The 23,031-nt window shown below is 37.8% G+C and overlaps 1 protein-coding gene across 2 annotated transcripts in view; it reads right to left on the bottom strand.

Annotated features, from left to right (window-relative positions):
* TSC22D1 (TSC22 domain family member 1) overlaps positions 1 to 23,031 on the bottom strand; it is a 142,534-nt gene that overhangs the window by 4,369 nt on the left and 115,134 nt on the right. The window lies entirely within an intron of this gene.

Here is a 23,031-nt window from a genome sequence, read left to right as displayed (position 1 = left end):
CTGGGTGTAAAAATGACTAACCCATTGCTTATTTCCTCTATTAATTTAAAATATTTGCAAGGACACATAAATTGAGGCTACAATTTAATATACTAAAAATCTTAAGGCTTTAAATTTGCTTATTATAAATTCTATGGCTTGCAAGTCAATAGTTAAGAAAGCAAACTTAACCACTACAATACTGCCCTCTAATGGCACAAGCCTATAAAACCACAAACAAAAAACTACACATAGTATATAGACTTCTCTAATTTATAGGCACAAAAAATTTCAATATAAAATTTGACCACAGAATATGATATATGTAAATACTCTATTTACACACACACACACACACACACACACACACATACACACAGTCTTCTCTCAAACAGGCATTCTCTCTCAATTTCACATCCTTCAATCCTCAGCATCCTTTAACTTAGGACATTTTAATTACCATCAGAGCTTTTTAGACATCCTTTTAAGTTGACCCAGTGCTGCCAGGGAGCATGGTTCTAGAAACGGTCTAAAGGAATTAGGGACCAAATCTGGCAAATGTGATAGATGATGACAAGGACAAACAATTCTCTTTGGGGGTGAAAACCCAAGTGTCACTAAAAAAATAAAGCAGTAACATTCTTTTTTATTGTAAGACTCATAATATTTTCCAAATTTTAAGACTTTGCTTTCAAATAAAAATGTTAGCATATTTGTGATTTACAAAACTTGATGTATATGCTATCTCAGATGAAGGAAATGTAGTTGAGGAAGGCACCCATTTTCAGTAAAAAGAAACAGACTAAGTGGAAGCTTAAATCAGTAATTCTGCAACCAAGGACATGATCCCTCTGCCTGTGAGTGCTAGACAGAGTTAGTATTTACTACACAATAGTTTCTATGTTTTGAAAGCTAAAGTTACCACAAACTTAAATCCATTTAAATCCATTTACATATTTTACCTGAACTGTACATGACAAATTATTAAACATCATCTTAAACTGTTTAAAAAAAAAAAAGGAGCTTAAAAAATAAAACTCTTGGGGCACCTGGGTGGCTCAGTGGGTTAAGCCTCTGCCTTCAGCTCAGGTCATGATCTCAAAGTCCTGGGATTGAGCCCCACATCCAGCTCTCTGCCCAGCAGGGAGCCTGCTTCCCCCTTGCTCTCTGCCAGCCTCTCTGCCTACTTGTGATCTCTCTGTGTGTCAAATAAATAAATGAAATCTTAAAAAAAAAAAAAAACTCTTAAGGTCATATGAAGGAATGAATTTAAAATTCCCAGCTGAAGTTTAGGATTACCAAATTAACTGAATTTTATTTATTCATGATGTTCTTGAACACAGACAGAATCAAACAAGCTGGTTGTGCTTCCATTTCACTTGTTTCAACAGATCACAATTGGGTTAAGCTACAGAAGCCAATATAAGCCATCACAGTCTGTTTAACCCATATCTCTGCAGAGGGACATGCTGGTCACCTCCAGGACTTGGCTATTTTAATAAAATTACAAGAAATGTCTTGTATGTACATCCTTGACCATTGTGTATAGATTTCTGGAGAATTTGCAGGGCTAGAGGATATAAACACCTCCACCAAATTATTTGAAATCTATTGTTTTTATATACATAAATGTGCTAGATTCCTTTCAAACTAGATTTTTATATGCAGACTGGAAGACAATTTGAAAAAGAAGGTCAATTAACTGGAAGAAAGTTCCATGGAGGGGACAACCAAGGGTCAGAAATATTTGAGGCACAAAGTCACTAGAATTACTCTCAAAGATACTTCGCTTTGTAAGATGAAGCATCTGTGAGTCTGGGGTCTACTCAGGGCTCAACAAAGTCTAGCTGATAGGACAGGGAAAACTGTGCCGCCCTAAAGGCATGGATGACAACAGCCTTCGTGAGGCATTGGGCAGAGACCAGGTCTCACTCCAGTGGAGAATCTGGAGCATAGGAAACAGCCTGAGCATTAGAGGTTGGTGTGGTTTGGTTTTGTTTTTTTCCCTGTTTTGTTTTGTTTTGCCCAAGGGCCTTTTACTTAAATCAATTCCATGCCCTCTGCATGCTGGTAGCATGCATGCTAGGATATCAGAAAAGGAGCAGGGGAAGGTCCTGTGTTCCTTAATTCAGCAATGAGTGCGTTTCTTCCAAACTTCATCTGTCTTGGCCAATATAGGTACAGTTGGGGATCCACCACTCAAATAGGATAACATGTTTCTCCCTCTGTCCAAACTCCTTGCAAATCTAAAGTGACTGCCAGGGAGGACACTAAAACATATCATCCCATGTCTGACCAAATCTTGTGTCCAGGAACTGTCAGCTCACTTGCCCCTTCCTAATTTATCCTCCCCAGGTCCTAGAAGTGGGGTTACTAGGTATAGTAAATAAAACTACAGGATTTCCAATTAAAAGTGAATTGCAGATAAACAACAAATGTTTTGTGTTGGGTCCCATATATACTGTCAGAAAAAGAAATAATTCCAAAGAAATCAAAACAAAAGTCAGCCATATTTGAAATATCCTTGATTTCCATAGAAAAGTTGGAAGATAAAGATGAGAAAAAATGGGGTGCCTGGGTGGCTCAGTGGGTTAAAACCTCTGCCTTCGGCTCGGGTCATGATCTCAAGGTCCTGGGATTGAGCCCCACATCGGGCTCTCTGCTCAGCAGGGAGCCTGCTTCCTCCTCTCTCTCTGCCTGCCTCTCTGCCTACTTGTGATCTATGTCAAATAAATAAATAAAATCTAAAAAAAAAAATGAGAAAAATCTTCCAAAAAGTAGAATAAAAGAAAAAAAGATGATTGAGAAATAAAAGAAACTAAAAGGATAAATCTGGGAGGTCCAATATCAGAATCAGATGATTCCAAGACCAGAGAACAAAGAAATAATTTAAGAATTTCTCCTGAACTGAGGGACACAAGTCTCCAGCCTAACCGAGATGACCAAATGGCCACCACAATAAATGAAAAAAGCCCTAGGTGGCTCAGCTGGTTAAGTGTCTGCCTTTGGCTCAGGTCATGATCCCAGAGTCCTGGGATAAAGTCTCACATCGAGCTCCCTGCTCAGCGGAGAGCGAGCCTGCTTCTCCCTCTCTGCCTGCTGCTGCTCCTGCTTATGTTCTCTCTCTCTCTCTCTCTCTGACAAATAAATAAATGAAATCATAAAAAAAAAGAAAAAGGAAAAGAAAAAAGCCCTACACCAAAGCACATCAGCATGAAAGTAAAGATTACTTGGGACAGAGAAAATCTTAAAAGCTTCCAAACAGAAAAAACAAGCTATAAACACAGGAATAAATAATCAGAATGGTTTTTGCTGGCTGCCAGAGAGCAATGCAGAAAATTCTGAGAGAAAACATTCTCATTTCTCATTCTCATTTGGCCAAATCATCATTGATTGGCCAAAAAATCATTTTAAGTGTAAAGGTAAAACAAAAACATTTTCAGACACCAAAATGGAGGAACAAATCAAGCAAAAGGATGAAATAAAGAATGCTGTATATTTGAAAAGGAAAGAAAGAGAGAGAGAAGGTACAGGAAACATGAACCAGGCACTCAAATGCTAGAGAGAAGGGAGGGAATCAACAGAACGATGAGGAAGGACATCTCAAGATGACAGCTGCCAAGCAAGCCTAAGCTTGATCTGTAAGGGGCGGCAAGATGGGAGCCGTGGGGAGGGAGGGCTCGGGTGGGCGGGGCTAAGCACAGAACTGATCCAATCCGGCTGAGCATTTGCAGAGGGGGAGGGGAGACACAGACAGGTGTCCGACCGATCTAATGGAGCAACCGGAGAAGTTCAAAGACTTTTACAGAAAACAAAGCAAGGAAAAAACTAGTATGCTTATCAATAAAATTTACATAACTATATTAATTTTGAAAATTATTTTATTGGTTTAACTTTAAAAAGTTAACCGCATTGGGAAGGTGGAGGGGAAAAAAACCTGAGCCATAAGAATGGTTTATGCTAAATCTGAATCTATGACAGTTTGATTATAAAATACCTAAAATTACACAAGCAAGAAAATAACAGTATAAATACATAGACATAGGTAGGTAAATATGAGGAAACAAAAATTTTTGACTGCCTCTGAGGAACAGAGAGGGGACTGAAAAAAAAAGGAATTTATATTTACATATACTCCTACAGATACATACATATATTTTTTTCTATTCACTCTGTGTGATCTTTAGGAATGTAGAAGTATTTTCTTAAAGTAAAAGAAGGAGAATGGGATGTACAGAAGATTCCTCTGCTCCCAGGCTGCCGCTGAGTACTTATCAGCACGAGCATGTGAGCAAACTACCAACGATGGGAAAGAGGCACCCCAAAGAATCAGGCAGGGGCAATTTTTGGAAATCACACAGGGTCATTAGTTGGTGGTACTACCAGCCAGAGTAAAAACAAAACAAAACAAAACAAAAAACAACTTGTAAACATGGGGCACCAGATATTCAGAAGGATACTGCCAAAGTCGTGGGGAAAAATTAGTTCTAGACTAAAGGGTGTTTTGGTCTTGCGCAATGCAGTTTTAAAGGAAGCCTTGAAGATCAAACTGCTTCCAAGTAACTTAATTTTGTCCTAAAACAAAGCTCCAGGATATTAAATAAAATACAGTTAGCATCCAATAATTCAGTGTCTGGCATCCAATGAAAAGTACCAGGCATACAAACGCAGGAAAAATAACTCATAACAAGGAAGAATATCAATCAGAATGACCCAGATATGGCCAAGATGATATAATTTGTAGACAATGACATTAAAACAATTATTATAACCATATTTTATATGTTCAAGAAGGTAGAGGGAAAATTAGCATATTAAGTTGAGGTATGGAAGGTATAAAGAAATTAGATTCTGAAGATGAAAAATATAACTTTTGAGAAGAAAAATACACTGCATGGATTAACGGTAAATTAGGGCAGAAGAAATATTACTGATATGTTAGTGATAAAAAGTAGCCAAAATAAAACACAGGGAGGGGGAAAAAAGAACAAAACAAGAAAAGAGCATCATTGAACTGTGGGCAATTTCAAACAACCAAATGTATCTTTAGTGAAGTCCCTAAAGAAGCGGGAAGGAGAAAGGAAAATATTTGAAGAAATAATGGCAATTTGCCCCAAGTTTTATTAAAAAAATAAATCCACAGATCTAAGAAACTAAGCCTCAAGCAAGAGAATTGTGGAAAAAACTTAAATAAGGGTGTGTGTCATAATTAGATAGCTTAAAACCAGTGATAGTGAGAAAATTTAAGAGCAGCCCAAGAAAAGAACTAGATTATACACAAAGCAAAACAAAGATAAAGAATGTAGCCGACCTGTGGGTTGGAAACAACTAGATAGAAGATGGTGTGGCATATCTTTAAAGTGCTAAAAGAAAAATTTCAAAAACCTGTCAACCTACAATTCTAGGCCCAGTGAAAATACCTGTCAAAAATAAAGGTGAAATTTGTTCTTTTACAGACATACAAAAGCTGGGAGGATTCATCAAAGGCAGACCTGCACTAGAAGAAATTTTAAAGTTCACTCTTCGGACAGAAGGAAAATGATACCAGATGGAAATGTAAATCTACACAAAAGAATGAAGAATATCAGAAATGGTAACTATGTGGTTAAATACAAAAAACTGTCCCCTATCTTTTTAAAGAGACAAATAAGTGACTGTTTATTATTGACTCAGAGATATGAGAAACAAAGTTGGTTACCAGAGAGGGAAGGGGTTGAGGGGGTGGGTCAAAATAGATGAATGGGATTAAGAGGTACAAACTTCCAGTTATAAAATAAATAAGTCATGGGGATATAAGGTGCAGCATAGGGAATATAGTCAATATTATTTAGTAACTTTGTTGGTGACAGATGGTTAGTAGACTTATCACTGAGACCATTTTATAATGTATAAAAGTATCAAATCACTACGCTCCTCACCTGAAACGAACAGAATTTTGTATGTCAACTGTCCTTTAATTAAAACTAAAATTAGAAAAAGATGATTAACTGTTTAAGGCAGAAATAATAACCACATATGGGGAGAGGCAACAACACATGTAGAAGTAAAATATAGGACAAGAAGAGAACATAGGGGGCGCCTGGGTGGCTCAGTCGGTTAAGGGTCTGCCTTCGGCTCAGGTCATGATCTCAGGGTCTAGGGATCAAGCCCTGCATCGGGCTCCCTGCTCAGTGGGGAATCTGCTTCTCCCTCTCCCTCTGCTGCTTCCCCTGCTTGTGTGTGCTCTCTCTCGGTCAAATACATAAATCTTTAAAAAAAAAAAGAACACAGGCCAGGAGGAGAGAATGAGCATACTGCTCTAAGATTCTTACATTACTTGAAAAGACTATTATGTGTACTGCAAACTCTAAAGCAACGACTGAAATAACTATAAAGACACATAGCGGGGCGCCTGGGTGGCTCAGTGGGTTAAATCCTCTGCCTTCAGCTCAGGTCATGATCCCAGGGTCCTGGGATCGAGCCCCACATCCGGCTCTCCGCTTGGTGGGGAGTCTGCTTCCCCCTCTCTCTCTCTGCCTGCCTCTCTGCCTACTTGTGATCTCTCTCTCTGTCAAATAAATAATAAAATCTTTAAAAAAAAAAAAAAGACACATAGCTAATCAGCTAATAAGATAAAGTGGAATCATAAGAAAATATACAATCTAAAATAAGAGAAGGGGGATGAAGAACAGAATAAAAAACAAATACCATGATAGTAAACTTAAACCAACTACAGCAGTAATCACATCAAATGTAAATGGTTCCACTTAAATACCTTTATTAAAAGGTAGAGGTAGTCAGACTGAATTTAAAAAAAAAAAGACAAAATTATATGTTGCCTATAAGAAACATACTTTAAGTATAAAGGCACAAATAGGTAAAATAAGAGGATGAAAGAAGATACTGTATGTTAACAATAATCAAAAGAATGCTGAAGTGCCCATATTATTCAGAGCACACTGAAAAGCAAAGATCATTTCATAATGAATAAAAGGGTCAATTCATCAAGAGGTCATAAAAATCCTAAATGTTTATACAGTTTATACATACAAAAACAGAGCTTTAAAACACGTGCAGCAAAAATTGATAGAACTGTAAGGAGTTTTCATTAAATAATCTTTTTTTAAAGATATTTATTTATTTATTTGACAGACAGAGATCACAAGCAGGCAGAGGCAGGCAGAGAGAGGGGAGGAAGCAGGCTCCCTGCTGAGCAGAGGGCCTGATGCGGGGCTTGATCCCAGGACCCCAGGATCATGACCTGAGCCGAAGGCAGAGGCTCCAACCCACTGAGCCACCCAGGCGCCCCTCAATAATCTTCCCTCAATAACTGAAAGAAAAAATAAACAGAAAATAAGTAAAGATAACAGAACACTTGAACACTGCCAACCACGTGACCTAATTTATTTTTGCAGAACATTCCACCCAATAACAAGCGAATATACATTCTTGTCAAGCACATGTGGAATGTTTTCCAAGATAGAGCATATTCTGAGCCATAAATCAAGTTTTAATTAATTTAAAAGGATTCACATCATATAAAGTAAATTCTCGGAGCACAATGGAATTAAATAGAAATCAACTACAGAAAATCATCTGGAAAATCTCCAAGTATTTGGAAATAAAGTAACACATATCTACATAACTCATGGGTCAAAAGAATAATCAAAAGGAAAATAAGGAAATATTTTGAACTAAATGAAAATAAAAACATGGCATATCAAATTTATTTCAATAAATTTAACAACTTAGATGAAATGGACCAATTCCTAGAAGGACACTAACTATGGAAACTCACTTAAGGAAATACAGGTAACATAAATAGCACTATGTCTATTTTAAAAATTAATTTGTAGCTTAAAATCTTCTGACACACACACACAAAACCCCAGGCACAGATAAAGATTCACTGGTGAATCCTACTAAACATTTAAGGAAGAAATAATGCCAATTCTACATAAACCCTTTCAGAAAAGTGAAGAGGAGAAAACACTTCCCAGCTTACTCTGTGAGGTAAGAATTTGCCTCATACTAAAATCAAAGACATCATAAAAGAAAAAAGAAAAGAAAAACTACAAGCCAATAAACATAGATATAAAAATTCTTAACAAAATTTAAGCAAATTGAATCCAACTAGACATACAAAGGATAATAAATTACATCCTCATCAAATGGCATTTATCCTGAGAATGCAAGGTAAACATATGAAAATCAATGTGAATCACCCTATCAATAAACTAAAGAAAAGTTATAGGATCATCTCAATAGAAATAGAAAAAGCAACTAACAAAATTTAACAACCATTCATGAAAAAACTTTCAGCAAAACAGGAACTAAAGAGATTTTCCTCAACCTGATACAGGGCATCTATAAAACACATTCAGCTTACATCTATTACTTCTATTTAATCTGATATTGAACTAATTGCCAGGCAAATAAGGCAAAAATAAATAAATACAGAAGTACATAAGTAGCAAGATTAGAAAGAAAAAAATATATCTGTATTCACAGATCATTGTCTATGTACAAAATCCCAAAGAACCGACAAATAAATTACTAGAACTAACAAGAAGCATGTTTATAAGGGTCATGGAATAGAAGTTCAATATAGAAAAATCAATTGTATTTCTCCATGTTGGCACAAAAAAGAAATTGAAATTTTTCGAAGTTCCATTTATAATAACATAAAAAACACATGAAATAGGTATAAATCTAACAAAATATATACAAGATCTTTATGCTGAAAACTATAAAACATTATAAAAGGAATAAAGAGAACCAAATAAAGTGGCAAGACATGTCATGTTCGTCAACTGAAAGATTCAATATCATTCTGTCAATTCCTCTTCTCCTTAAATAAAATGTAGAAGCAGTGTGGTCCCAATCAAAATTCCAGGTAGACCTTTTGTAGAAAATGACAAACTGATTCTAAAATTTACATGTAAGGACACCTGGATGGCTCAGTCAGTTATGCATTTATGCATTATGCATTATGCAGTTATGCAATCAGTTATGGGATCGAGTCCCTCATCGGGCTCCTTGCTCAGCAGGGAGCCTGCTTCTCCCTCTGTCGCTCCCCCTGCTTGTGCTTGTTCTTTCTGATAAATAAATACACAAAATCTTTTAAAAAAATTACATGTAAAGGCAAAGGAACTAGAATAACCAAAACAATTTTAAAAGACCAAGGCTGAAGGACTTGTACTACCTTACTGCAAAACTTTCTGTAAAGCTACTCTAATCAAGATAGTACAGTATTGGTGAAACAACAGATGTACGGAGCAATAGAACAGAAGATAGGGGTCAGAAGTAGACCCCATACATACGTAGCAAATTGATTCTCTACAGAGATGTGAAGTTGATTCAATTCAGAAAGACAATCTTTTCCAATAGCGTTAAAACAACTAGATAGCCACATAAAAGTAAAATCAAACAAAAAAGCCCAGCCTGGGGGCGCCTGGGTGGCTCAGTGGGTTAAGCCACTGCCTTCGGCTCAGGTCATGATCCCAGGTCCTGGGTTCGAGCCCCACATCGGGCTTTCTGCTCAGCAGGGAGCCTGCTTCCTCCTCTCTCTCTGCCTGCCTCTCTGCCTACTTGTGATTTCTCTCTGTCAAATAAATAAATAAAAATCTTTAATAAAAAAAAAAAAAAAGCCCAGCCTGATCCATTCCTCCTACCGTATGAAACATTAACTTAAAATGGACCATAGACCTAGGGGTGCCTGAGTGGCTCAGTCAGTTCAGTGACTGCCTTTGGCTCAGGTCATAGTTTCAGGGTCCCGGGATCAAGCCCCAAGTTGGGCTCCTGGTCAGTGAGGAGTGTGCTTCTCCCTTTCCCTCTGCCCCCTGCTCCACTCATGTTCTCTCTTGCTTGCTCTGCTCTCTCTCTCAAATAAATAATCTTTAAAAAAAGAAAGAAAAAAAAAGGGCCATAGACTGATATGTAAAATCCCAAAGCATAAAACTTCTGTAAGAAAACATAGGAGGTATCTTTGGGACACTGAATCGGGTAAAGAATTCTTAGATATAACACCAAAAGTACACTCCCATGATAGAAAAAGAAAAACAAAACAAAACAATAAACTGGACTTTATCAAAAGGAATTATTTGTTTTTTGAAAGGCATTGCTGTAAAAATGTAAAGACAAACTACAGACTGAAATTAAATATGCCAAGTCACATATGTGATATAAAGGAACCTATATCCAGAATATATAAAGAACTCTCAAAACTCAATAGCAAGAAAACAAACAACCCACTTAAAAAAACAGACAAGAGATACTTCATCAAAGAAGATGTATGAATGGTAAACAGGCACATGGAAAAAGTGCTATACATCATTAATCATTACAGAAACACAAATCAAAACCATGAGATACCACTCCATGCCCATTAGAATGGCTACATTAAAAAAAAAAATTAAACCTAGAAAGGCCAACTGTTGACAAGAAAGCAGTGACAGAAATGCTCATATACCAACGGTGGGAATGCAAAATCTTACAACTATGCAAAACAGTTTAGCGGTTACTTATAAAGTTAAACATACTTTCCATAAAACCCAATAATCCCAACCCAAGTTTTTAAGGGAAAGAAAAATTTATGTTCTCACAAAAATCTGCAAATGAATGTTTTGAGTGGTTTTAGTATAATCACTCAAAACTGGAAGCAACCCAAACGTCATGCAAGGGGTTATACAAAGCACGGTGCATCCATACAACGGAGCACTATTCAGCAACGAAATGAAATGAACTACTCACAGTGGAATGAAAATACCTCACAAAAGAATCTCAAATATGTTATAGTAAGTGAAAGAAGCCAGATTCAAAAGGCTGCTAAATATATGATTCTACTTATATAACATTCTAGAAAAGGCAAAACTATAGGGACAGAAAACAGATCACAGATTGAGAAAGCTCGGGGGTAAAAGAGGGGAGGTTTTTGTGGGTAAAAGAATTGTTTCTGGATAGTGATGGCAGTACACCCACTGTGTTTGTCCAAACTTCTAGAACTATATGCTATACAAAGGGAAACTTTACGTAAATTATCCTGAAAAATTGGCCGCCACCTAGGTAGCACATTGGGAAGAATGGGGGCGGGAGGGAGAAAGAAACTGCTTAAACTTTTTGTATTAGTTCTATTTGATCTTTATACACATATATATATATATTTTTATTGTAGTAAAAAACATAAAATTTACCAACTTAACCACTTCTAACTGTGCAGGTCAGTAGTGCTAAATATATTCACATTGTCGCCCACCCCTCAAGTTTTCATCTTGCACATCTACAACTCTATCATTAAACAACTCTTCTTTATCCTCTCCCTCCACCCCAGTAACCACCATTCTACTTTCTGGTTCTATGAATTTGACTACTTTAGAATCATATATATATATATGTATGTATACATACATATATATGTGTATATATGTATTTTTTATTAAAATATTCTAAAATAAAAGCAAAAAATAAAAAGATATAATCCAAAGACTTGAACACTTTCACTGAAGAGACACAAAATGCCTATTTTATAACTAATTTCTCTATAATCATATGAAATATATTATTGGGTTTAAATTTTAAACTATAATTTTACCTTGTTCTTAAAGCTATAATTTTGTTGGTGATTAATCTATAAGAGTTCTAATTTAGATACACTGATACTATTCCTAAATCCCACAGAGTTATATATGCTATACAGTTCTACAATCCCATAGTGTTAAAAGACTTTTTGAAAATAAATACTGGGGGACCTGGGTGGCACAGTCTGTTAAGCATCCAACTCTTGGTTTCAGCTCAGGTCATGATCTTAGGGTCCTGGCACTGAGCAGGAAGTTCCTCCGGCTCCATACTCAGTGATGTGAAGTCTGCTTGAGATTCTCTCTCCCCTCCCCCTGCTTCCTCTGCCCTTCCCACTTGTGTTCTCTCTCACACTCTCTCTCAAATAAATTTTAAAAATAAAAAATAAATACTTACTTTTAAGTGTGAAAACATCAAAAACCCTTAAAAAAGGCTAATAAAATTTAAATATAATCTTTTATATTTATTTATATATTTTAAATATATTTTTATATATTGGGGGACCAATATATATATTGGAATATGCGACTCTTGATCTTAAGGTTGTGAGCTTGAGCCCTAATGTTGGGTGTAGAAATTACTTAAAAAAAAAAAAATCTTTTAAAGAAAAATTAAAAAAATCATGGGGACCAGAGTGTCTCAGAGGTTGAGTGACCAACTCTTGATTTCAGCTTAGGTCATGATCTCAGGCTAGTAAAATTGAGCCCCTTGTCAAGCTCTGTGCTCAGCAGAGTCTGTTTGAGATTATCTCTCTGCATCTGCCCCTCCCTCCCGCCCATTTTGCCCCTCCCTCCCGCCCACCCCTCAAAGAGCATTCTCTCTCTCTCTCTCAAATAAATAAATCTTTGGGATGCCTGGGTGACTCAGTCGGTTAAGCGTCTGCCTCTGGCTCAGGTCATAATTCCAAGGTCCTGGGATGGAGTCCCTTATCGGGCTCCTTACTCAACAGGGAGCCTGCTTCTCCCTCTTCCCCTGCTTGTGCTCTCTTTCTCTCTCTCTCTCTCTGTCAAAAAAAATAAGATCTTTTTAAAAAATTAAATAACTAAAAAAAATATTATATATATTCTTATATATTATAGTTATATAATATATATTAAATATTAAATAACTTTAAAAATTAAATAACAAAATAAAAAAATTTTAAAAATCAATGTCATTAAAAAATAATCTTTTAGTTATATACATATATACACTGTACAAGGCCCTCTACAAATATATTTTCTGTATTCTTCTGTATATTCTCTAAATATTTATAATAACTTTTAAATTATTATTACAATTCTAGAAATAATTCCCAGTCTTCCATGCACATACCTCTATTTCCTTGCCTTATTTAACATAACTACAAATTCCAAAAGAATGCTTATATCCTAAAAAGACTCAATGTCTTTAAGCAAGAGGATTCAAATGGGCAGCATTCTTTTTTCTTTTTTATCTCTGGGACAATGAGGTCCTCAAAGCCAAATTTCTTAATAAATTATCACTTTTCCTAATAGTGGTAGATTATGAAAATCAGGAGACACAAGGAAAAAGGGTATCTCAGATTTAGAAGCCAAATAATATGCTATATAAAACATCTGAAGAAGTAAAAAGTCCTGATTACAATTTTCTATTTCAAGAACCTCATGCACGTCTCCTATCAAAAACGAATACCATTTCTATTTTACTTTTGCACAGCTATGGAAAACAGATACTTCAAGCTCTTCTTTTATTTTTTAAAAATATCTAGCTACTTTAAGCCACATTTTCATGTTAAATTCCAGAAGATATCAACAATCAGCAGTATAGAAAGAAGGACCAGTAGGAACTGGATTAACCATTATTCTCTGCATACAGAAACACTTTGGGCCCTTAGAGTCAGTCCTTTGGTGATGCTAAAACAATCAGACAAAATTCAACTGAACAGTTCTATTTACACAGAAACTCAAGGGTATTACATGGCTACTGAATTTCTAATACACTATAGACTTCAGTAAGCATTAACAAATTGGAAAGGTGACTCTGTACACTGGAGACACATCGTGTGTTTAATAAGTATGTTCTACTCTAATCAAAGGACACATTTCCATATTATGGTCTCTCTGAACTCCAACTCTGTGACTTCAAAGGGCCCGAGGGTTTCTTCAATTGATCTATTTGGTATTCTAGAGCTGAAATGGACCTTAGAGATGGTATAGTTCTAATTTCCTTTTTCTGTAGGTTTAGAAATGAAAGCTCAAAGATGTGGTCAGTTTTATCCAGAGTTTATCTATTTAATTGTAAGATGAGGCATAAACCAACTTTATTTTTTTAAGATTTTATTTATTTATTTGACAGACAGATCACAAGTAGGCAGAGAGGCAGAGAGGCAAGAGAGAGAGAGGAAGGGAAGCAGGCTCCCCACCGAGCAGAGAGCCCGACGTGGGGCTCGATCCCAGGACCCTGGGACCATGACCCGAGCCAAAGGCAGAAGCCTAAACCCACTGAGCCACCCAGGCACCCCTAAACCAACTTTTGATTCAATATATTGTCTTCTAGATATGTAGGCCAGGAATTCTGAATTGATACATACTTTCATATTTATATATTATTATATATAATATTTATTCATATATATACACATACTATACATTACACAGTTCATGTATATGTTCATAGTACATATATATGTTCATACACACACACACACACACACACAAAGGAATATGAGAGCTGGAATTGTATACAGATGGCAAACCCCGACTACTGGGTTTCCAGGCCTTCCCCTGAGTAAAGATATTGGGCTCTTCATGAGAGCCGGCCCTCCAAAGCTCTGTTTGTATTATATTATGATACTGGAGAAGCTGACAGGCTTCAGGCCAGTGCCAGGGAGTACCACAGTCTGCAAAGGTGCTCCCCAGTCCCTGGAAAAGGTCCTGGCCATGAGGGGGGTCATCAGACATACTGACTGACAGCCTACTAACAGGCACATTCCTTCGTGAGCACACTTAAGAATGATTTTTGAACTGCGCTTTCCTAAAAACCTGGTAGTTCCGTGGAGAATCCTCAAGAGCAGCAAGGGCCAAGGGGAGCCCAGCCAGACCGGAGGGAATGAAGTCATTAGCAACAAGAGGAGAAAGTGGCCTTCACAGCGAGTCACTCTGAAAACAGATCTTTACTCTTAGTGGCCTTACCTGGGATCTCCTTCCATTTCTCACCCAGAACAAGATTCTGACATTAGCATATTTTCCTGTTCACAATTAAGTAAGACAATATAATAAAAATAATAAGTACTGAGTGGACTACAATGGTCAGTGAAGTGGGAAATGCATAATTTGTAATGATTTATAATTTTTTGCAACAGATATATAAAAAACAATAAAAATTTGTGATTTACAATGATTTACAAATGTACAAGTATTTTAACTTGTACAGTGAAAGAAGTGGACACTATGATATATCTTAGCTAAGATACAAACTAGAATAAAATAATTTTCTATACATTAGCTCTTCAGGTATGCCTTCATTTTTTCACAGTCAGCACTAAGCACCCATGAGAGGCCAGAAACTTCATGTTTGGCACTAAAATTATAAGATGAGTAAGTCATAGTCCCTGCTTTCAGTGACCAGGGGGATAGTTGGTGGCAGGGAGAAGGGTTGTGATAGCTGTTATCATTTGGGTCTATAAAAAGAATGATGGTTAGCAGAAGGAACCCAGAGACGTTTCAGAGAGCAGAAGACTGCCTCTGGGCCTTGAAACACAAGTTGGAGTCGTACAGTCAGACCACAAGGTACAAAGAAAATGAGAACACTCCATGAAAAGGGCACGGCCAGGTAAAACTGGGGTCATAAAGCAGCAGGCTGAGTGTGGCACCTATCAGCTGAGTGGTGAGGGAGTAGATGAGGGGGTAGGAAGCTGGGGGTTAGTGGTGGGAGGTGCAGAGAGAAGCAGAAAGTTAACAAGCTAAAGACAGACAGGGGCCTTACAGGCCACAAGATGGAGACTGGCCTTCAGTCCGAGGGCATGGGGGTCCACACAAAAGGGTTTCAGTGGGCAAGTGATGCGATGGCAAGGCCCCCCGGACCAAAGCATACAAGGTGAAAGGAGATGGGACTTGCTGTGAAAGAATGGAAATCGTTGAGGGCCAGACCCACTAGGGCAGACAGAGAGAAGAGGGGATTAAAGCAAAAAGTATCTGGGAGATGGAATGGACAGGACAGGCATGTGGGAAGTATGGGAGGCTGGAGGAGTCCCAGGCTTTTGGATTATGTGAATGGGTGAATGGTGATGACATTCACCAGGGTGACTACTGCGGCTGGACATTGGTCCTGGAAAATGACACTGATGGGACACTCCAGGCAGTGGACAATATGGCTTTGGAATTTCAGTGAGACCAGGCTTGAGAAAAACATTTGGAAGCTGTGTGGGCAGGGGACAATAAGGAGCCATGGGAGTGGATGAGATTACCTCAGGAATGGATATGGGAAAGATGGTGGTGCTGAAAGGCTGCACACCACTGGGACAGCCATTTGATTTGATTGACAGCCAAATTTATATATATAAATTTATATAAAGACATTATAGATATATATAATTATATAATTTATATAAAGACACCTGGGTTTTCTGTGGGTCTAGTGGATGGACACTACAGAAGATAACGAGCTTCAGCCATGTGGCAAGACCTTTGTCTGGGAGACCAGGAAGCAAGAGGATGAAGGTGGTTTGACGGTGGAAGGGCTGGAAGATATCAGGTCAGTTCTCCAAAGAACCACCAAACATGTCTCATGAGGGAGCTTGCATGTGAATGGCTGCCTCACAGGAAGAGCCAACAGTCAGTCAGAGGTAGACAGAAAAGCAGCTGCAGCCACCACAGAGAAGAAGGACCTGGCAACAGCCGGTACAGAGGCTTCTGCCTCTCTGAGCTCGCTATCCCCCAAAGCTGGGACACTACTTACTGAGGAGAGAAGGGAAGCATGTGAAAACCAGACACCTGCCCGCCCCCCAAAGGTGCCATGACCCAGGCAAATTTTTTTTTTTCCTTTTGAGGGTGAGAGTAGACAGAGAAGAGAACTCTGATTCTGACATGAGAGTCAAGTTTCCAAAGGTGAAGAACTGAGTTTTAAACTGTGACTGTTGGGGAAACTGGGTGGCTCGGTCAGTCAAGTGGCTGACTCTTGATTTCAGCTCAGGTCAGGATCTCAGGATTGTGAGATTAAGGCCCATGTCCAGCTCCACACTGGCTGTGGAACCTGCTCGGAATTCACCTTCCCCTCTCCCTCTGCCCATCCCTCTCTCTCTCTAAAAAAGTAATTTTTAAAAAATGGTGACTGCTTAAATAACTAACACTTACTGAGAAGTCATGGAAATACATTGAGATGCTGATACAGAAGCCTGCTACCAGTGTGAAAGAGAGTTCAACAGACACAATTAGTAGCAGTCATTTGAAGAAATAAAACCAAACCACATGTTTGTTCTCCCCAGTAACTGGACACCTCAGTAAAAAGTTATGGAGGGAGATTCAGAAGAATACAGCATAAAGCTATCAGTGGAGGAGCACCTGGAAGATGAGGTCCTGTCTCTGAAGGGACTGGCAAGAACTAAGTGAGCTATGCCGGGAGAACCCTTACCTGTGGGGCCTGTTGGAGTCACCACAGGTCCATATCATGCCCACAGATCACAAACACAATAGCCATGAAGGCTGACCAAGGAGAGAGCTGCAAGGTCTGAGGTAAGGACATCCATCTTCTCCCTCTCCCCAGCCCCACACCAAGGGAGCTTGCTCAGGGAAGGGGGGAAGTGGCAGATCGATATGGGAATGGACCAGGAACCCCATTCTCCAATTCAAACTGCTAGAGACACAAGCTTAGCCTGGCTTGACAGAAGTGGACAGCTTTGAAGCAAATATGATATAAAGTCATTAAATAATAAAACTATGTCTTAAGAATCCAAAGTTCCTTAAACAGTTAAGTCAGAAAAATAACTTCAGTTGTAGAACTAAAGTAAGCTACTGTGAAGCAGCTCCATTAAACAGCAAAGAGGAGGAGCTTGCAAAGGGCAAAGATGGTACAATTAATAGAAAGATAAAACCACCACATATTCATACCCTGGAAAATTGAGACTTCTCAATCAGCTAGTTGTATGTGTATTTTCTTATTTAATCCTTACAATAACTGAAGTAGTAGGTACCCTTATTTTCTTCATTTAAAGAAAAAATAAAAACACTGAGGCTTAGAGTGGTCAAACAACTTGCCCAAGATAATATCATTCTTAAACAAATTCCAGTCAGTGGAGGCTGGTATACAGCACGAGTCCTCTACCACACAGAACCAAAAGGTGGTCAGTTCCTTGACACCTCAGAAATGCAGAGCTAATTTAGCAAAAAACTTACACATGTCCTTAAAGTTGTAAAGGTTACTCGTAGTCATTATGGTTAGACAGTTTAGGATAATTTATATCTTACATATACTGATTTGTCAGACTGTTAGACTTGTGTTTCTAATAAAAAGAAATAGTCTTAATAGGCTTTAACAGTTTTGTAATTGGTTTGAAGGCAAAGTAAAAACACAGAATGACTCCTCTAATTTAGTCTAATGTGGAAAATTTAAAAGTCCTTCATTCTATTACAAAATTTAAATACTACATATATTTTCAAAATTCAGTGATATTATTTTGAATAAAACAAGATGTTTTGCAAAAGTCATTAAAATGGTGTGACAAAGCATAATTCCCATGATTCCCATAATTCCCATCCAAGTCTGGATAATTCTGCATAAATTACATAAAACTAAATATTTCCAAAAGAAAGAGTAAAAACAGAGTTACTTAAAAACAACTTTGCCTTTAATAAATGGAGGGGGTACCAATTAGGTTAATATTAATGAATTTTTAAAAACCAAATATCTAATTAAGATAACTAGGCTAAACGAATAATTGACCTGTTTGAACACTTCAGTATACTTGGAATAGAAAAGATTTTTTTAAAGAAGTATTTAAAGCATAAAAAATACATGTAACACTTATGAAGCATAACAGTAGAATAAACACCCACAAACCCACCACCAAACTAAGGTCGTGACCAATGCCACTGAAACCCCTGTGTGTTCCTACTGCCCCAGCCCCACTCAGAGCGTAACACTTCCTGGACCTGAAAGTGTTCAAAGTGTCATTCCCATTTAGTTCCTAGGTTTACCATCTGCCTCCTTGCACTGGAAGGTTGGCGAGGGGAGGGACTTACTGTTTTATTGATCAGCATGTCCCAAGTACCTAGATCAGAACCTAGTATATAATGAGTGCTCAATATGGTGTTACTGAATGAAATGAACGGTAATAATAATCACAATGATGATAATAATAGCAAATACTTAATCACACTTAGAGGACTCTTCATTTCCTAGTCATTCCCTAGTTTGCTGTCTTGTCTTCTTTCCTCTGGGTGGAGAATGTTTACTAAAATTGGAATCTCGGGGCGCCTGGGTGGCTCAGTGGATTAAAGCCTGTGCCTTAGGCTCAGGTCATGATCTCAGGGTCCTGGGATAGAGCCCCGCATCAGGCTCTGCTCAGCGGGGAGCCTGCTTCCCTTCCTCTCTCTGACTGCCTCTCTGCCTACTTGTGATCTCTGTCAAATAAATAAATAAATAAATCTTTAAAAAAAAATAAAATGAGGGACGCCTGGGTGGCTCAGTTGGTTAAGCAGCTGCCTTCGGCTCAGGTCATGATCCCAGCGTCCTGGGATCGAGTCCCACATCGGGCTCCTTGCTTGGCAGTGAGCCTGCTTCTCCCTCTGCCTCTGCCTGCCACTCTGTCTGCCTGTGCTCACTCTCGCTTCTCTCTCTATGACAAATAAATAAATAAAATCTTAAAAAAAAAAATAAAAAATAAAAAAATAAAAAAAATAAAATGAGAATCTCCATACACACTGCATTTAAGAAGTCCTGCTGTGAGCTTAATAGCAATACAGTAACAGGTCTTACATTCTACTCTGTATTCCCCTAGTTTCTTCAAAGATTAGTTTGGGGCATTTTTTAACTCTCAATAAAAATTCAACCTTTTCTGTGTATAAGTATAACTGAATGATGCCCTCTGTAGAATCATCGGCCTACACAATTCAAGCACTAGATAGGCAATGATAGCTCTTTTCTGAGTCTTGGTTTGGATAGTTTCATGAAACCATGAGTATCTTAGAGAGAATTTACTTTCTTCCACAACAAAGCTGTTTAAAACTACTTCTGAGTAAATGTGGTGGATAAAACATGCACATTTTATCTGTTTCCACCAACATACCACTAAGGAGATAGAGAATCCAGTTTAAACACACAAGGGTAGAAAAAAATAGGACAGATGTCAGTTTCAACAGTCTGGGCAACTGGAAAAAAAAAGATCATTTAATTCATTCAGCTGGAAATTAAGCAAGCATTAAAAGAAGTCTAGAAGATAGCTGATATGAATTAAAGAACTCAATACTCTAAACCACATGCTTCTCAAAGTACACCATGCAAGTGAGATGAGAATCTATGAAACACAGACCTTATCCCACCCCAGTCTTACACAGCTGAACAACTGAGCAAAGGTAACCATCCTCTAACATAACCAACACTCAGAAAAAAGGAACCTGGAGAAAATGGGGTGGGGGGGGTGTTGGGAGTACAGGGAAATGAGAAAACTTTAAAGATCCTAAAAGGCATGGATCTAATGACAGCAGGAAAACACGATACCAAAAAGAGCTCTTGGACGTTGAAAAATGGGTATCAATGAGAGCACAGTGAAAATTCACTAGAATAAACAGAAAGCAAAGTTGAAGAAATATCTCGGAACTAAAACAAAATACCAAAGGAAAAAAAAGGAAAAGAAAGAATAGCAGTTTAGAAGGACTTACACCTGAATGACAGGAATTTCAGAAACAGAACAGAGAATATGGAAGGGAGGGAAGTATCATAAAACAATTCAAGAAAATTTCCTAAAACTACAGATCATGCTTTTCTTTTTTTTTTTAATTAGAAGAGCCTATCAAGTACAATTTGTTCTGTTTTAGCTTCTTGGGAAAACATGAATTTGCTCCAAAACAATTTATATATATTAAAGAAATACTTGAATAATGCACACTTCAATTCTTGCTTATGCTTATGTCTTTAAGAAAAACGAGATGGGAGCAGGAAGCTGCACCAGCTGAAGCAAGTTGCCTGGAAAAACACAAAACACACACCTCAAATGTGTATATTTCAGATGTGTATCATGTAAGTCGGTCCACCACATTTGCTGTGCTACAAGGATTATGTTTTGCTATTATTTTGGAAATGTTAATTTTTCTATATAAAAAGGCACTCATTCAACATCCAAAACATGTCTAATATCACTGGGCTTCAGAAACCCCAGCAGTGCATGCAAAAGAAAAGCTTTTAAGTACTGAGGAGAAGGCAGAACGAGGGTGTTTTCAAAGGAAAGAACGTGTAATTTCTCTAAAACAAGAGGCATATAAGAATCCATGCTGCGGACCACCAAAGATAACCCACAACAATAAAGGAAATTTCTATAGCTAGAGCAACCTCAACTGCTGTGAAGTCAGTAAGAACAAGCTCTAAAGAAACAAAGGAAACGGGAAGACTGTTGAGTAAAGAGACTGAAGAGGAAACAGAAACAAACAGCAACAACCTTCCTCCCAATCAAAGGGAAAGCACTATCTATATACCAAGACTTTAACTGGAAATCTCCAAATCTTGCAGAAGCTGCTTCTTTTAGTGCCAGTAGTGGCTGGCTTGGTAGTTTCAACCACCTTTATAATTTATAAAGACTTCAGCTGTAGGGAGAGGCGAAGAGTGCAGACAAGAGAACTGCAGAATTTCCAGGAATGGTATGGAAGTGAACTGAAGAAAGAGGCTCTATACTGGATCAAATTTTCAATTTTGATGACACAGGTTATCTATCTTTTTAAATGTATACATTTGATCTAGATCTCCCCAGGTTGTCTTATGTTATTGGTGGACTTGGAAAATTACATTTCTGCTCTGTGGATTTCAAGGTCTCCTTATTTCAAAATAGAAAAAGTTCTGGGATCTACTTTCACTTTTTAAATAGATTAGTGAAGGTTTTGATTATTTCCAAGTCACTATTTCTATCACTTTTACTCTCCTAATGTATCTCACTAAGATTCTGGCATCAGCAAAAATTCTCCACATTCTCTTAATAGCAAGATTCTATATGGCCTAAGATAGGTAAAGCCAAAATGATTCTGGCTTTCTCTCTCTCTCTTTTTTTTTAAAGATTATATTTATTTATTTGAGAGAGACAGAGATAGAGAGAGAGAAAGAGAAAGAGAGAGAGAATAAGAAGGGAGGAGACGGGAGAAGCAGGCTCTCCACTGGGCAGGGGACCAAAGGCAAACGCTTAACCAACTGAGCCACCCAGGTGCCCCAGGCTTACTCTCTAGTTCCAATTAAAATGTAGCTTCCAAACAACCCTTAAAACAACTATAATATTATTTTGGTCATTTAATCTAGATATGTAACTGTGAAGCTCAAAGGCTACTACCCCCTGCTTAGAACGGACTTTTTAAATGAATTTTTTTTTTTTTTTTTGAGGTGGGGAGAGGTTGGGTGGGGGGGCGGGATGCAGGGGATAGAGACTCTTGATCTCAGGACCTTGAGATCCTGACCTGAGCCAAAATCAAGAGCCAGGGAACAGACTGAGCCACCCAGCGCCCCTTTAAATGCAATTTTAATGAGTAACAATCGGATTTTGAACTTTGGAGTTAGCCTTTAATTCAAATTTCCCATAGTTATTTCTTCCTATGTAAAATGAGATAATACAAGCAAAGAACCCGGCATTTCCCGCAACAATAAGATGAGCAATTAAGGCTATGTATGACCATGTGCTCCGAACTGTTTTCGGCTTCGGTCATAACTGGGTTTAATCAAAAGAAGTCAACACATTTCTCCATTTACTTTTTTCTTTTTTTAAGTATGTTTCCTTCCTTCCTTCCTTTTTTTTTTTTTTTAAGATTTTATTTCTTTATTTGACAGAGAGAGAGAGAGCACAGGTGGGCAGAGTGGCAAGTAGAAGGAGAGGGAGAAGCAGGCTCTCTGCTGAGCAGCGAGCCTAATGAGGGGCTTAATCCCAGGACCTGGGGATCATGACCTGAGTCAAAGGCAGTTGCTTAACGAAGGAGCCATCTAGGTACCCCTCCACTTACTTTTTATAGGAGACCATTTCTTGAAAATAGCCTAATATAAACAATATTATGACAGATTATATCCAAAAGAAAATGTTTCAGCTTTGAGAATCACCTCATATGTCTTGATTTATTTTCCCCTAACCATATAATAATAATAATCCTAAGAACAAATCATAATAGTCATCACAAGAACCAATGAAGATTTCATTTTTTTTGGTAAAAAGGCAACTCAAGTTTTCCTTTAATCTCTGTGATATGATGAATTAGTTCACAGAGTGATTCTTAACATTTTTGTTTTGTATGTTTAAAGAGAATCCCCTCTCTTTTTCCCTCACCAATTTATTTAATGTCCCAAACTATGTGACGGTCCTGG

This window comes from Lutra lutra, chromosome 3, assembly GCF_902655055.1.
Source record: "Lutra lutra chromosome 3, mLutLut1.2, whole genome shotgun sequence".
Classification (NCBI taxonomy): Eukaryota; Metazoa; Chordata; class Mammalia; order Carnivora; family Mustelidae; genus Lutra; species Lutra lutra.
The sequence above is the reverse complement of the archived record's forward strand: the minus strand, read 5'-3'. Positions and strand labels throughout refer to the sequence as shown.